Source organism: Caretta caretta, chromosome 28 (assembly GCF_965140235.1).
Source record: "Caretta caretta isolate rCarCar2 chromosome 28, rCarCar1.hap1, whole genome shotgun sequence".
In the NCBI taxonomy this organism is placed as follows: domain Eukaryota; kingdom Metazoa; phylum Chordata; order Testudines; family Cheloniidae; genus Caretta; species Caretta caretta.
This window is the reverse complement of record NC_134233.1, coordinates 4329128-4346134: the sequence shown is the minus strand read 5'-3', so window position 1 is coordinate 4346134 and position 17007 is coordinate 4329128. Positions and strand designations below refer to the sequence as shown.

The window sequence follows — 17007 nt, the reverse complement described above, 5'->3', positions numbered from 1 at the left end:
TGGTCATTGAAAAAAGATGGAGAGATGTACAAAGAAAAAAGCCTTTTAAGAAACAAGAAATGGAATGGGGGAAAGAGAAATAGCTCCAAATTGATATGGGATTTCAGCATCTAGTCCTGATAGGAGCTGCCATGGAATTGGAGTAAACGATAGGCCTGGGTGTCTTCTCTGAGAAAGCAACTTCTCCTCATTATTACTATGTCCTTTTCACATTGCCTGTCTTCTCTCCTTCCCTGCAGTTCTGGAAAAATGCTCAAGGGCAGTGAATGGATATTTTATGAACTGGGAAAAGTGCTCATTCCCCAGAATGGGTGAATCACAATTCTGCAATCAAATTCTTCCCTTATATTGTCATGTGACCAGCAACTGGCTGACCTGTGAGGAGCTGGAGGTGAGAATTGCTGACTTTCTAAACCTTCAGCGGAAATTGTGATGTTACATTCTGTGTGTCTGGCACTCTTTGTGATGATGGCATTTAATGGTAGGTCCTTTTGGATGGAACAGAGTGTCATGTAAAACATCGAAAACCCATACATTTATAATGTCACCACATCATGGAAATTCAGTCTGTACCTAGTGTACATGGATTCTAGTTTTGTGCACCTAATGTGCAGATGAACCCGGGATAGTGGGCTAAATTAATTCCTGGTCTAAGTCCATTCAGCCCCAGTGGAGTTACAGCAGGGATGAGTTGGCCTAGAATGCATATTAATCTGGGGAAATATTTTACCTGCTCTAGTTGTGAGGTGCATTAGAATATAATCCTGACACCAACCCTACGAGTCCTGGTTCTTTACCAGGAAATATTGGGATAGGACCGTTCCGACAGTGGAACAAGGGAAATTGCACTCATTAGAAGTAGAAAAGGTGTGCCTATTGGAAGATATTGAATGAATTCATAGGAACATAAATTCTGTGTCTCATCTATGCAGCTCAAGCAGGCCATCATTAAAGCCCTTGGTCCCATGATGGGCATCCTACTACACAAAAAGGAGCCACAAAATCCGATATTTAAGGAGATCTCATGGCTCCTTGAGCAATATAAGGAGGAAATTGATGTTTTTCACGTCACCAAGGTGAGGTACCACTCATTAAGGTAACTTTCTCTGTGTGTGCATATGTGAACTGCAGGAGGAATTTGCTACCAGTGGGGTTTCCTGGTCTAGATAGTGACTTGTTAGATAATAAATATGCACACAAGTTCTGGCTTTATACACATGGTGACCCAGGCAACAAGATTTGTAGGTAACTGCCTCTGATGAAAAGCATCCTCTGTTTCCTGGGGAGGAGGAGAAGGAGATAAAAAAAAAAAAACACCTGCATAACAAGATACTCTCTCCTTGTGATTTCCCAAAACATCCTGTCAACTCTGTGTCTCTCTTTTAGATCATAAGCTCCTCAGAGCAGGGGCTACCATATGTTGTCTCTGGTCAGTACCAAGTCAACTGTCAACGGTTGAAAATTAATAACAAGGAGGCTTGAGGGTCATTGCTTTGCACTGCATAACTAGATAGATATAAAATCATTGCCTGTCTGTTTCATCTACCGTTCGATGCAGTGCTGTTGTAGCCATGTTGGTCCAAGATATTGGAGCGACAAGGTGGGTGTGATAATCTAATTGAAGATATTGTCTCACTCACCTTGTCTCTCTGTTTCATCCACCCTCAGTACCACATGAGCGAGAAGTAAGGGGCCATATTCTGTCTTCAGTGGGGCTACACAGTTGTAAATGAAGTCATGAGACAGCTATAACTTCTTGGTAGTGATATTTACTCACCGTCTATGTTGGTTGAAGCTTTCTAGTACAGAGTATGTGGTCACTTTGGGGGTTGAAATACCCATGATTTGGAGGGAACCAATGTATCATGGACTTGTTTGATAGCATCAGGGCACTACACAACTGTGTAAACATAGTAAAGTATGTAGATGGCTGTGATTGCAGAGCCATTGGCCATTATCTTTGAAAACTCGTGGCGAACCGGGGAAGTCCCGGATGACTGGAAAAAGGCTAATGTAGTGCCAATCTTTAAAAAAGGGAAGAAGGAGGATCCTGGGAACTACAGGCCAGTCAGCCTCACTTCAGTCCCTGGAAAAATCATGGAGCAGGTCCTCAAAGAATCAATCCTGAAGCACTTGCATGAGAGGAAAGTGATCAGGAACAGCCAGCATGGATTCACCAAGGGAAGGTCATGCCTGACTAATCTAATCGCCTTCTATGATGAGATTACTGGTTCTGTGGATGAAGGGAAAGCAGTGGATGTATTGTTTCTTGACTTTAGCAAAGCTTTTGACACGGTCTCCCACAGTATTCTTGTCAGCAAGTTAAGGAAGTATGGGCTGGATGAATGCACTACAAGGTGGGTAGAAAGCTGGCTAGATTGTCGGGCTCAACGGGTAGTGATCAATGGCTCCATGTCTAGTTGGCAGCCGGTATCAAGTGGAGTGCCCCAAGGGTCGGTCCTGGGGCCGGTTTTGTTCAATATCTTCATAAATGATCTGGAGGATGGTGTGGATTGCACTCTCAGCAAATTTGCGGATGATACTAAACTGGGAGGAGTGGTAGATACGCTGGAGGGGAGGGATAGGATACAGAAGGACCTAGACAAATTGGAGGATTGGGCCAAAAGAAATCTGATGAGGTTCAATAAGGATAAGTGCAGGGTCCTGCACTTAGGACGGAAGAACCCAATGCACAGCTACAGACTAGGGACCGAATGGCTAGGCAGCAGTTCTGCGGAAAAGGACCTAGGGGTGACAGTGGACGAGAAGCTGGATATGAGTCAGCAGTGTGCCCTTGTTGCCAAGAAGGCCAATGGCATTTTGGGATGTATAAGTAGGGGCATAGCGAGCAGATCGAGGGACGTGATCGTTCCCCTCTATTCGACATTGGTGAGGCCTCATCTGGAGTACTGTGTCCAGTTTTGGGCCCCACACTTCAAGAAGGATGTGGATAAATTGGAGAGAGTCCAGCGAAGGGCAACAAAAATGATTAGGGGTCTGGAACACATGAGTTATGAGGAGAGGCTGAGGGAGCTGGGATTGTTTAGCCTGCAGAAGAGAAGAATGAGGGGGGATTTGATAGCTGTTTTCAACTACCTGAAAGGGGGTTCCAAAGAGGATGGCTCTAGACTGTTCTCAATGGTATCAGATGACAGAACGAGGAGTAATGGTCTCAAGCTGCAGTGGGGGAGGTTTAGATTGGATATTAGGAAAAACTTTTTCACTATGAGGGTGGTGAAACACTGGAATGTGTTACCTAGGGAGGTGGTAGAATCTCCTTCCTTAGAGGTTTTTAAGGTCAGGCTTGACAAAGCCCTGGCTGGGATGATTTAACTGGGAATTGGTCCTGCTTTGAGCAGGGGGTTGGACTAGATGACCTTCTGGGGTCCCTTCCAACCCTTATATTCTATGATTCTATGATTCTATGATTCTAAGATGGCATCCGAGACATTCTGGAAGCTTCAAGCAGCAACGGAGAAAAGTGTGTTAGATGCAGGAAGGAATTAGATTTTCACCATTTTTTGATTAATAACCTGGCAGAGGACATAAAATTATCATCGATAAAGTTGGCAGACGAGATAAAAATGGGGGAGTGGTAAATAATGGAGAGGACAGCTCACGGATTCAGAGTGATCTAGATCACTTAGCAAACGGGGCGCAAAGAAACAATATGCCTTTAAATATGGTTGAATGTAAATGTATGCGTCTAGGCACAAGGGATTTAGGCCAGACATACATGATGGGGGATGCTGTCCTGGGAAGCAGTGACTCTGAAAAAGATTTTGGGGGTCATGGGGCATAATCAGCTGAACATGAACTCATGCTGTGGCCAAAAAAGCTAAAGCTGGGATGCATCAAAAGGGGAATCTCAAGGAGGAGCACAGTGGTTATTTTACCTCTAAATCTGGCACTTGTCTGACGACTGTTGGAATCCTGTGTCCAGTTCTAGTGCCCACAATTCAAAAAGGGTGTTGCTAAATTGACAGAAGAGCCACAGTGAGGAAAGGATTAGAAAATATGCCTTACAGAGGGAGAATCAAGGAAGCCAATCTATTTAGTTTAATACACAGAAAGTAAAAGGGTGTGTGATGGGGTTTACCTACCCCGCATTGGTTCAGCAGGGGTTAATCATGCTTTGTGGGCCGAGGAGGTCATGCCCCCTCATCTCTGCTCGGCATGCTTCAGCTGGACCCAGGATACAAAAGAGAGCCGCTCAGCTCAGGCTGGGATGGCTGCCAAAGGGAGCAGAGGCGCATTGCAGGTTCCTGCAGAGAGACTGCCAGTGCTCCAGGATTCAGAGGCCAGCCGGACTATGGCTGCAGCTGACCCCCAGCCACCCAATGCCAGAGATGGAGGAGAGACCCCAGAATCCCTGAGACTCCCAGCTGCGGAAGAACGGGTGGGAAGCAGCCTAGGTGGACGAAGCATTGATCCAGTTGAGGTAGCAGGCTTGACTCAGCATGCTTTGGAAGGATCCCCGCTGAGTTGGTGGCAGATACCCCTGCGCCCTGGGCTGGGACCCTGTGGAATAGGTAGGACCCAGTGGAGAAGGGCTCACCACTAGGCAACACTACCCTGCCGCAAAAGGTGGTTCTATCGATTCTGGCCACTAGGCCGCATTGCCCTGCAGCCAAGGGTGGGTCTCCTGACTTTGGCCACTAGGCCGCACTGCCATCCCGAGAAGGGCAGCCCAAGTGACTCAGGCCGTTGGGCCGCGGTTCCTCACCCAAGGGCTGCTGCACTGATCCCGACCATTAGGCGATGCTGCCCTAGGAGCCCGGACTGCTGTGGTGGCTAGGGAGACTAGGCCAGTTGGGCCGCTCCAGATCTACTTCAATTCCTCCTCAACCTGATACCACCCTGACGGGGTGGACCTATCCTGTGACAGGGTGACTTAATTACAGTCTATAATATCTTACATGAGGGACTCCTCTTATCTAATGGGCTCTTCCGTCTAGCAGAGAAAGGTGTCACTTGATCCAATGGCTAGAAACTGAAGCTAGACACTTTCAGACTGGAAATACGGCGTACATTTTTAATGGTGAGATAATTAACCATTAGAGCCATTTACCAAGGGCCGAGGCGGATTCTGACGATTTTTCAATCAGGATTGGTATGTTTTTCTAAAAGCTCTGCTCTGGGAATTATTCTGGGCAAGGTCTATGGCCTGTGTCATACCGACCGGAGGTCAGACTAGATGATGGCAAGAATCCGGTCTGGCCTTGGAATCTAGGAATGCCCTGAATCTGCTTCAGTCACTACATATGGCTCCTTTGTGTGCCCACCATCTGACTTTCGCCCTCTGTTGCAGAGTCTGAGCCAGCTCTTGGAGGTCTCTGTTGAATATAAGATCCCTCTACCGAAAGGGAAGTTTCAAGCCATCTGCAGTGCTCTGCACAACCAGGTGAGGGGTGGTTTTGCTTGGATCCCTTCAGCTTAGGCATAGCAGATCTGAAGCATATTAACACTAAAAAATCAATGGAATGATCGTGCAGAGCCTGGGGACCTCCTCATGCCTTACTGATTTCTGCAGGCTCAAGAGTAAGCAGGGAGCGGTCTCATTTTCTTAGCTACTATCCAGCTCAGTTTGTAAAGCGATTTCACCATAAGCCGATTACCAGGGGGAGTCAGAGTTGTAAAGTAAAAACTGTGGCTGTGTCTTGATTAGGTCAGCTCTGCTGCTCAAAACACTTTAGCTTCTCTTATCTAATGTATTGGTCATTGTCTTGGAGTCTTGCTGTGCATGCAGGACCATCTCCCTGGGGTTCAGACCTCTAGTTGGACAAGCAGGAAGTGGAAGCTTAGAAATGAATTGAACATTTTTCTTTTCCCTTGCTTCTGATTCGTTTTTCTTTCACCATTTCCCTTCTTCCCACAGATCTGTTCTCCAGCTAAGCAGCTCAGCAGAGAAAACCACAAAGAGCTGTTCCATTGTGTACTTCTGCTAGGTAAGGGGAAGAGACTCTGAGTTACACAGTGGTTTCTTTGTAACTTCCTTACCTTTGTGAGGTACGGTAAGAAGAAGAGTTCTGCAGACAGTGAGGATGTGATTTCTTCCCTTGCAGCCCGTTCTTCTCCTGATGATCTGCTGGCATTTCTACACGAGCAGCTGGAGATTGAGCATGAGGCCGTTCGTGTGGCGTCTTTAGATTTCCTGAGAGCTATTGTTGGGGCTGACTGTAAGTAACACAGGAGCAACTGTGCCAGCTGCCCTCTTGGCCGACATGCTGAGGGTTGAGTTGAGGACATCCAGAGCTAAAAGCTTGAGCTACTCGAGATTGAGCTAAAGAACCAAGGCTGTGTAGGCACGGCAGGGCTGCAGCAGACTCATCACCTCTGCAACTGGGGCACAGAGGCTCCAGAACACACAGTCACCAGTGGTTTGGAGATCCCCTAAGGGACCAAATGCTGCCCTAAGTTACTCCCATATGGCCCCACAGAAATCAACAGGTTCAACTAAGTGCTGAATGTAGCCCAAGATATTTGTCAAGGTCTTTTTCAACTTCAAATACAGAAGTTAACTTGGGGCTAATGCATGTTAACAATAATCAGATAAAAATAGAATAATACTCCTGACTCGAGAATCCTAAGTATTATACACTCTAGACTAGATTCTGAGTCCTGTTATGCCGGTGTAAACACAGATTAGCTTCAGTCACCTAAGTCTATCAAACTCCTTTATAATATTTCCATCATGGTAGTAGGATGGCACTATTTAGAGAAATGGAATTACTTTAGATTTACACTGGTGCAACTGAGACCAGAATCTGGTCCTAAGTCTTCCCCACTGATTCTGTAGAGGAGAGAAGCTTGATACTATTCTTAACTAGGGCCCTTTGAAATCCAGGATTAATTCCAATGTGGAAAGTGAGTGTGTGTGGAACAAAGAAGCACTGTACACCTCTCCTTATTTTTCAGTGCCTGAGACAAGAGTTAAAAAGCTTCTGATTGTGAAGGCAGTGAAATCTACTCTCAGTGATCAGAATGCTACGGTAAGATTGTGTGTGGAACAGTGAACTATTTCAACTTTTTCAGTGTTATGGGATGAATGGATATCTGGGTGGAGCTTTCATTCCGATCCAGATGAGAGACTGCAGAATAGAGAAGGCATGTCATTCTCCTGCCGGTGTTAAATGTATCCATGTTTCTAATCCAAGGAGACAAAATCAAAAGCATAAGGACTCTCCTATCATATCCTAGCTCCTATTTCAGGCAGAAGGGCTCACAAGAAGTGCTGTGTGTAATCTCTACCCTTGCAGGTGAGGAAGGCAGCTCTTCATTTCATCAGGACGCTGCTCAGTTCAGGAAGTGTGGAGAATTGTGCAGCATGGGATCTGGTAGCATATGTTTTCAGCGAGTTCAGTGTGTCCACCAGCAAACTGGTAAGGAGAGTTCTTAACACTTAGGACTCGGTCCTACCATTCTTGCATGCTGATTGCTCCCCTTGACTTCAGTGGGAGTTTTGACTCCAGGACAGCTGGACTGAATGAATAGAGCCAGAATCGGATCCGTTATATTGGTGTAAAGTCAAGGTAACTCCACTGACTTGAGTGGTGTTACTCTGGATTTATACAAGTGTAACAGAGACCAGAATCTCACACTGGGTATTTCCATCTAACAGAGTTATCTATGCTGCTCCAACCTCTGATGAGTCATTGAACATTCAGAAAACACCATTTTTCAGTGAAATGTTCCTGTACAAGGAAGCACATCTTTTTGTTGTAAATAGACTCTCCAAAAAACAGAACGATGCCCCGTTCTGTGGCTGTCAAAGCAGAACTAAACTATCAGCAAAACACTCAGGTTATGCAGGTTGCATAAAAATATCTTCAGTCCGTATTTCTATCCATGGACACAGCCGCCGGCCCCAGACACTTTGTGCTCCATGACTGAATCCGTGATATGTGTGAACATAAACAGTTCAACTTGACAGTAAGTTGTGGAAGATCTTAGCTCTGCCTGGCCCCTTTTCTACAAAGTTGGAGCTTGTGGCAATAACCACACACACATATCTCTTAAAGAAGGCTGCTTTTTCTCATCAGGCCAGTTTTGGTCCCATTGATAGAATCACACTCACTACACACAGAATGACCAAGCTGGTTGGGGCATCAGAACAAAGAGATTGGATCCCCCTGGTTCTGCAAATTTATTTCCCCTGGGCAGAATCGGAATGTTTTTCCTCAGAGATCAAAAGATGAAACAGTTTTTCAAATTTTAAAAAGTTGAACACTGTGGGGGAACTCTTTTGTGTTCAGTGAATCATTCCCTTCATTTTAGGGTTTTCCTAAGCCTGGGATCTGACCCACCAGTTCGGAGTTTCTATTATTCTCTTCCCTTCAGACGTTTGTGCACTTCCAGTGCAGTATAAAAGCAGGCATAGGTCAATGCTCAAGATGGCTTTGTAAGAGAAGGACACTGGTTCTATTGCCAGTGTCTTACTACTCGCGAATAAGTTCGATCTAGCTATCTCACAGCAGGGTACAACACTTCTCACCCAGGATGTTGAGGAAGAAAGCACGATCCAAACCCTGTGCATTGACATCCTGCAATGTCTGGACACCTCAGTCAATGGAATGACCCAAGTAAGTGACCTCTTGCTACTGCTTCTTGAAATAGGGACGTTCTTCCTTACGTTCCTTGTACCCCTCCACAAGGAAGCCTTCTGCACAGTCAGCATAATGGAGGATCAGCATGTCAAATTCATGTCAGGGATGATAAGAAAAGGAGTACTTGTGGCACCTTAGAGACTAACCAATTTATTTGAGCATGAGCTTTCGTGAGCTACAGCTCACTTCATCAGATGTTTACCGTGGAAACTGCAGCAGACTTTATATACACACAGAAATCATGAAACAATACCTCCTCCCACCCCACTGTCCTGCTGGTAATAGCTTATTGTAGCTCACGAAAGCTCATGCTCAAATAAATTGGTTAGTCTCTAAGGTGCCACAAGTACTCCTTTTCTTTTTGCGAATACAGACTAACACGGCTGTTCCTCTGAAACATGTCAGGGATGATGTGACCCCTTCATCATGGAGTAAGCGGTTCACAGTAGAGAAAAGATATAAAGCAACTTAACTGGAAGGAATCATGTTGCAGAGATCGTCTCTTAATTCTTTCCACTATCTGAGTGCAACTTCCCCTTAGATCCCCCATGAATACTTCTGAAATGTAGAGTTGGTGATCCTAGATTTGAAGAGATATTGGGGCTGGGACTGTGCCTTATATAGGTCTGTCAAGTTCTGAGTAAGCTTATGTTACAATCTAAATATCTCCATTATGCTCTAATGCTGGGAAAGAGGATTCATCTCTGGGTGCGAACCCAATTGCTCACTGTTAGGGGGCTTATTCCTTCACCCACTCACTTCCCTGGTCCTTCTCTCATGAACAGAGAGCACCAATACCCGAAGTCCAAAGGTGCAAACAATTCAATGTTTATTGGGGTGAACTTCCAGCAAGCATGATTCCAGTTTCCTTCCTTAGTATCCTCCTTCCCAGCTCTGACATCACAGAGCCTTACACCTGTGTCCCTGTTCCCATTCCTGCCCTTAGCCAAACATGATTCCAATTTCCTTACCCCCATTCCCTGTTCCCATTTCCCCCACCCCCCTACTTCCTGATTGACTGCAGACTATATCGTAAAACTTGACTTCTGCTTTGCTATACCTTAACCAATCATGTTCCTGAAATTTAACTAACCAATCCTAACATATTGTAACATGATTATGTACCCAATTATATCCCACCACCTTAATTAGTTTACAGCCAGCAAAATTAATTATACAGCAGACAGGAACAAGCACAGAAGCAGACAGAGATTATACAGACAAACAATAGCAAAGTTGGAACTATAATGGGGGCAGGGATAGCTCAGTGGTTTGAGCATTGGCCTGCTAAACCCAGGGTTGTGAGTTCAATCCTTGAGGGGGCCATTTAGGGATCTGGGCCAAAAATTGGGGATTGGTCCTGCTTTGAGCAGGGGGTTGGACTAGATGACCTCCTGAGGTCTCTTCCAACCCTGATATTCTATGATTCTATGATAATGACAAGACAATACAGAAGTGAGGATTTCACATCCCAGTATTGGTAAGTGAGTTCTTGCCAGACAGGATGCTGTCAAACTAAGTTTCCTTTTACATCTTCTAGGCCCTTCCCTTTCTCTGGAGGTGATAGGCACTATCAGGATAGGATTGTATTCCTAACAGCCCAATAGCACCTGATTTCAGTGTGACTAGTTTGGACTGTGAGGATGTGACTGTTCGCTTTCTAGCTTATGGCTGCGTCTGCTGCTTAGCCAAAGGCCTTAGCCTAAGAACAGGGCCTCAGACTGTCACAGTAAGAGAAGGCTCTTACACCAGCAGACAGTGATTTTGATTCTTTCTTTTATACCTGTATAACTAGCCAAGTGATAAGAATACACCTACATTCTTAAAGTACAGGCCTTTGCAGACAGGCCTGAATATCTATATCCTAACACTCACCAAACAAGATAGTGTCTTTAAAAGACAGAGTGAGGGGGCACCAGACAGGTAGAGTGAGCTAATGGGGAGAGAGAGATGAGGTGATAGGTTAGGGAAGGGTCCGTGAGGAATCAAAGGAGAAGCTACATGGCAGGGAGGGATTCAGACAGCAGGATACTGGAGGTGGGGGAACGGAAATAGCTCCGTACTGAGCAGTCTCGCTCTTCTCTGCAGGTGTTATGGCCAAGGCTGCTGGAGTATGTGGTGCCAGCTCAGTACACGGGTACTTTGAAGCCTCTTTGCAGATGCCTGAGGGAACTGGCTGAGAAAAAGCAGCGGGAAGGAGAAGCAGCTGCTTGCCTCGACTACAGTGGACGAGGTTTATAAGAGAAACTCTTTCATTTCTTCTCTCCAGGCACTATGAAATGAACAGGTTCAGTCTGCTCCAGTTCTCTCATCTGCAATCAGGAGGCTAAAATGAATGAGGGATGGTCTTGTGATTACAACACGGCCATGGGAGGGAGCTAGGAAATGTGGGTTCTGTTCCCAGCTCGCCACCAAAATTCGGATGTCACCTTGGGGAAATCACTTGATCTTTCTCTCTCAGCTTCCCCACTTGTGAAATGAAGGAGTAATTCATGCCAACCTCACAGAGGTGCTATGAGGTGGAATTCATACATGTTTGTAGAGCATTCTGAGATGCTCAGACTGAAAGCACTATGGAAATGCAAATTATTATCAGCTGTATTCAACATTGGTGGGCATGTTGGAAATGGATAGGTGAAGAACATCAGCAGGACTCTCTGCAAAGCCTGGCATAATTAACGCTATTCTGTTTCTTTCCCTAGTGCAACTCCCTACACCCCAGGGGCTGCTGGCGCGACTCCTGGTGAGTAGACCATGAGAATAGGTTTTCTGTGGAATGGGACAGTTAACTATACACATTGGTTTTGTAGCTAGATGCTTGACTTAGGCTGAGGAATGTGTATGACTGGGTCTCTCTCTCTCTCCGGCCTCTCCTGAGACGCACTGTCCTGCATCCTCCTACTAGCTAGAATGCTTTCTTCTTCAGGAAGGCACTGCAGTAGAAGCAACAACTCTCTTGGATTGTCTCCACAATGAGAGTCTCTGAACTATTCCCTCCCTCAGGAACAAACGGGTATTGTGCTGACAAAACTTAGCCTGTTCTTTCTCTCTCATTGACAGGTAGTAGCCTCATCCCCTTATGAAAGAGAAGGACACGGATGTGCTGCCTTGCAGTTACTAAAGGCCCTGCACCAAACTGTCCATGCAGCAGTGGGTGAGATGTGGGTAGTAAAGATCCCATCTCTGCTGCAGTACATTGAAGGTAAAGTGTTAGTTAGGAGGAGTGTGGTCCATGGAGAATAGAAGGGAAGCCAGAAAATGCAGCTTCGTATTGACGTGTGTTGTGCCATTCCTGTTGCAGTACGTGGGAACAGTGGGGAATTGAAATGGGGCTTCTAGGCCCACACTTTTCCTTCCTCTGGATAGCTGTGAACCACTGAGGCCAATTCAAACAGGGCAGAATCAGGCCAGGAAGGTTTCAGCTGAATGGAAATGTCACAGCACTTTCCCCCATGCCTTTGCTAGGTTATTTTTTGGGAAGGTCAATACGCATGAAGCTGGAGGTTAGTGAAAGATTTTGGGGTTACATATAGAGTCTGATTTTGCAAACGGACTTTTTCTGAAAATTAAACCCCACATTTACTTTCAAGGGGGATTCAATTAAAAAACCCATAAGAAACCTGCGCCATAAAAGCTAGGTTGGCCAAGTGGGTGCCCTAGGGAGAATCTAGGTATTGTGGGCCTAATAATGTCTTTCACCAATTTTACAGTGGTACGACTCTATTGACCTCCATGGAAAAAACCCTTCAGTCAGCGCAGGCTGCGTCTACATGATGGCGTTATGCCAGCAGAGCTCCAGTGACGGAGCTGCACCTGTCTAGTCTCTGGGGAGCAGGACAGACCCTAGGTGCAGCACAAGCCCGCTATGTTTCTCATGAACGTCGAACCCCCCCATGGACAAGCGGGTTTGATATTCCAACAAAGATTTTAAAAAATGAGCTGTATCTTCCCTCCTTGCTGCGGCTGTACAGAGTCCCCAGCACTACACTGTGCCGCCATTAAAGAAGGCTAGGTTAGAGCTGGACACTCAGAAACAGGGCCAGATTCTCAGCTGATGTAAATCAGTATAGTTCCATTGACTTCAGTGAAGCTACACCGATTTACATCCAGTTCGGATCAAGTCCAGAATCTCTGATTCTGCAGGAAAAGTTTGTATTCCTACTAAACCCAGTCTTCTGATGTGCTGAAGAGTTTTGTGAGGTGCTCAGCACCCTCAGCTCCCATTCAAGTCAAGCGGAATTGGGAGTGCTCAGCATCTCACTCCTGGTGGGTTGACGGACCCTGAATAAAAATGCCAGCAGGGTACGTAGCATCTGACGAAGTGAGCTGTAGCTCACGAAAGCTTACGCTCCAATAAATTTCTTAGTCTCTAAGGTGCCACAAGTCCTCCTTTTCTTTTTGTGGATACAGGCTGAGACGGCTGCTACTCTGAAACAGGACATTTTCTGTTGGTCCAACAAAGAACGTCGGCGCAGGTCCCTGTGACGGCGCAACGACTCACCCCTGCAGCGCCTCCTGCTGGCCATCTGGGAATTAGCTCTTTCCAGCACAGAGCACCCTCTGCAGGCCCGTGTCCCTCTCAGACCCCGGTGCCCTTTTTACCCAGGGTGCTGCGCCCTGGCAGTACCCCCTCAGTCTCTATGGGTCTCCCTTCTCTGGGGAACGCCCAACCCTCTAATCCCCACCTTGCCTCAGTCTGGGCCCCTGCACCTTGGGGCAGATTGCAGTGTAAGAGCCAGTCACCACAGGCAAGGGGGTTTGGGTCTGCTGCCTTTCCCTGCAACCCAGTACCCCTATGGGCCTTGGGCCAGGCCCGATAGCCTGGGGAGTTGCCACCCTAGAGCTTCCCTGCTCCTCTGGCCTTTCCCCAGCCCAGCCCACCCTCATTCCCAGTACCCTTTCTGCAGGCAGGCCCTACTCCCTTCAAAACTAGAGAGAAAGACCTTCTCCTACTGGCCCACGGCCCTCTTATAAGGGCCAGCTGGGCCCTGATTACCCTGGCTACAGCTGTGGCTGCTTTCCCCGTCAGCCCAGCTCTTGTTAATCCCTTTCATAGATTCATAGATATCAAGGTCAGAAGGGACCATTATAATCATCTAGTCTGACCTCCTGTACAACGCAGACCACAGAATCTCACCCCCCACTCCTGCGAAAAACCTCTCACCTCTTTCCCTCCTACAGCCCTCGCCCAGGGCTGTTTTAAGCCCCTCAGGACAGGAGCGGGGTGACTCTCCCAGAACCCAATAGGTACAGTTCCATTTCGCCTTGAAAGCCCAGGTATGTTACAGCTTGGCAGACCAGGAGTTTTAGAAGGACTGATTGGAAAGGAGATACCTGGGATGACTCTTCTTGCGAATCTAGGTGACATTATTGTTTTGCCTCCTGCTTTATAGGAAACACAGAGAATTCCCTGGACCATGCACGGTGGGAGCACATGCTGCTTCAGGTAGAGGATGGCTTTCAGATGTATTGTCACAGTCCTCTCTTCCCCCTCCAAATATATCAGCTGGGGAAAAAATTAATGATAAATTATTCATTATAAGCAGAGCTGGTCAAACCATTTCATTTGCAACTTTTGTTCAATTAAAAATGGCCTTTTTATTTTCATGGAACATTTTCAAATTTTTCAGGGTTCTGTTTTGTTTTGTTTTTTTAAAACACACACAAAAAAACCCCAAAACAAAATAACCCCAACCCAAATAGAAAATGTTTAGTTTTTTGAAACTGAAGCTGATTTTTTTTTCCAGTTGCTTTGCTGTTTGTCTCCTTCCCCCTCCCCCCTCCTCCGCTTTTCAATCACAAAGTGGAAGAGGGGGAAAAAAGCACGGGGATGAGGGATAAAGGGAAGGAAATGGGGAAAACAAAGAATTGAATAATGGTCATTTTTTATTTTGAAAAGCAAAATATTTTTGTGTTTTCACTTTTCATTTGTATGTTGAAAAATCAAGAAAACAAAAAAATCCCACTTGTTTTGTGAAATGGCCTTACTATTGTTCAACCAGCTCTCGTTATAAATCCCTCTGTATTACCCCTGGGAACAACACAAAACTTAACCAGAAACCCAGCATGCTAATGGTGCTCATGCATCACTGGGGGACGTCTAAAGGATTTTTTTTTTCTATTTGCCACTCAAAAGAAAACTTGCTCTGAGAAACCCAAAAAGGAAAAGAGACAAGACAAGGTTTGGTGTCTGTATCTCATGGAGAAGTCTTTGTGGTCAGAAAGAGCTCTTTACAGCCTCATGTAAATCCAGACAAGGAAGATTTTTATGGCGAGGGCTGAAAATGAAAGGAAAGGACCTAGTGACAAAGAAGCCCCAGAAGGTTTGGAGTTCCATTTGGGGTTGGATTACACTCTAGAATTTCCCATTCCAGATCCAGCCTCATTTGAAATTCTTTGGGCTCAAAAATCAACTAAGATTAGGTTCTCTTGTGAGGTTTCTGATATTTCCTGGCTGCTGTTCAAAAGTCGGGCCTGAAACAGCAAAGTGCTGAGAGTTACTAACCTCTGGCTGACTTCAATGGGAGTTGAGGGTGTGACCCCGGGTCCTTTGGGTACCCACTGGCAGAGGCCACAGGAGTGCATAGGGTTCCCAGGATTCCCTGGATCTGATCTCTATATCATCAAAGGGTGTCATGTAAAGCCTTTCCTGGATGCCTGTGCCACACTGCATAATCCTCATAATCATTGCACAGTGACTGGATGGATAATATCTAAGGCGTTATGGTTGTCTACCGAAATTGATGCTTTGAAGGTCTGTGCGTTGGGGCTGGTCACCAGAAGGTGATAAAGAAGTTTCTTTCAGGCAGAAGATGCTTAGCTGTTTGAATGGCTGTATGTAGACTGAGTAATTATTCACAGTGGATGCTAATCAATAGAGCAAAATTCTAATCAAGTGATTGCAAAGTCTCCAGAGGAGATTCGAGACAAGAAAAACAAACAAACAATAGGGGGTACCCTGATTACAAGCGGACAATGGATGCTTGGAACTATATCTGGAGGTCCAGAGGTATCCTGCACCAGGTATCCTTCACCTATTGGACAAATTGCCAACTGGCTTGTCTTATGAATGGAGGATCACATTTGGTCTGGGTGTTTCCTGCTGGGAGAGAGATTTGGGGGAGCTATCCCTTGTGAGACAGGGGACTGTTAGCTTCTTTAAGTTGAAGCTCTAGAAGTGTGTTAGGATTTTATATTTATGTAACCATTTGTGTACATTAATTATTCTTGCTGCTTCTCAAATCTCTGATCTTGGTGAATTAAACTCTACTTCTTTTCACTGTCAATGTATTGAAGTGTGTGAAATGGAGCGGTGATGCTGAGGTGAAACTGGTAAGGTGGTGTGTAGCAAACCTCTGAATTCTGTGAGTGTCCAGTGGAACAGGGGCTGGACATTCTGGGGATGTCCAGAGGGCGAGCGGTTGGAGTGTACTGATTGCTTATCTGTGGAAGGACAGTGGATCCTGGACAGGGTGAGAAGGGTGTGCTTGTGTTTCCTGTGACTGGCAGAGTCAGGAGCTGACACTTGGCAGGTACAGAAAAGGCTTCCTCATGCTAAGGGCAGGTGGTAGTGAGGTCCCTCACAACCCTGGGTACCTCGGGAGGTGTCATAAAGGGTCCATAGCACTTCAGAGAAGGTGCCTGGTCCTTCGTAGTCCAGGGCCCTTTGTTCAAAGTTGACTAGAGCCATCGTCCATCCACTGGAAAATCACTCCTCGATGGTCAGATGTCTTGGCTCCATCTCATTCTCCAATTCACTGTCCATCTGGGTTTGGGGCCTGAGAGGAATCCTCAGGCAAAGGTTCAAGAACAAGAGGCAGAGGAAGTCTGGGTTGTCAATGTTTATAGTTCTCAATAGGGAAATAATCTTCCCAGGACACCTGAATATTGGAAAGTTTACAACAGAACAAGGAAGCAAAAACCAACCAACCAACCAAAACCCCAAACCCCACAACAGCCCCCACATTCTTGCAGTTAACCATCTGCTTTAACTCTGGTTTTACACTCAGTTCCTAAGAACATCTCTGGAGATGATAGACGACAGTGCCTGGAGCAGCCAGATATCCCTTGAGTTGAGCTGGCAGATGGCCGGCTATGCCAGCCCCTCCAAAGAGAAGGTTTGTTCTCTGTTAAGGTTTAGTTTCTAGTTACTTTCCCCTGAAATTCTGATTGGAGGGCTGCATAAGGCTTCTCTCAAGGTTTCATTATTTGATATTTTATTCTGCGTATAAAATGTGTTTGTACTTATTCCCTGCTCTCTTGCCCCCCTGCCCTTCCAATATTTGCTTGGACAGGCTGCTTGTCTGTACTGCATTGTTGGTTCTCTGGCTGGGCTAGAAGATGGGATGTTTCTGCAGCATGGGTGCTTGGACTTGGCTGTCTTGTTCCTTCCTGAGTGTTG

At 46.0% G+C, this 17007-nt stretch overlaps 2 long non-coding RNA genes across 2 annotated transcripts in view; both read left to right on the top strand.

Annotated features, from left to right (window-relative positions):
* Positions 1-17007, top strand: part of LOC142070314 (uncharacterized) — a 334822-nt gene that overhangs the window by 29042 nt on the left and 288773 nt on the right. The gene's annotated exons all lie outside the window — the stretch shown is intronic.
* Positions 6078-7368, top strand: LOC142070277 (uncharacterized). The gene is made up of 3 exons (XR_012666247.1): positions 6078-6179; positions 6919-6992; positions 7260-7368. It is a non-coding gene; the product is annotated as an uncharacterized LOC142070277 (long non-coding RNA).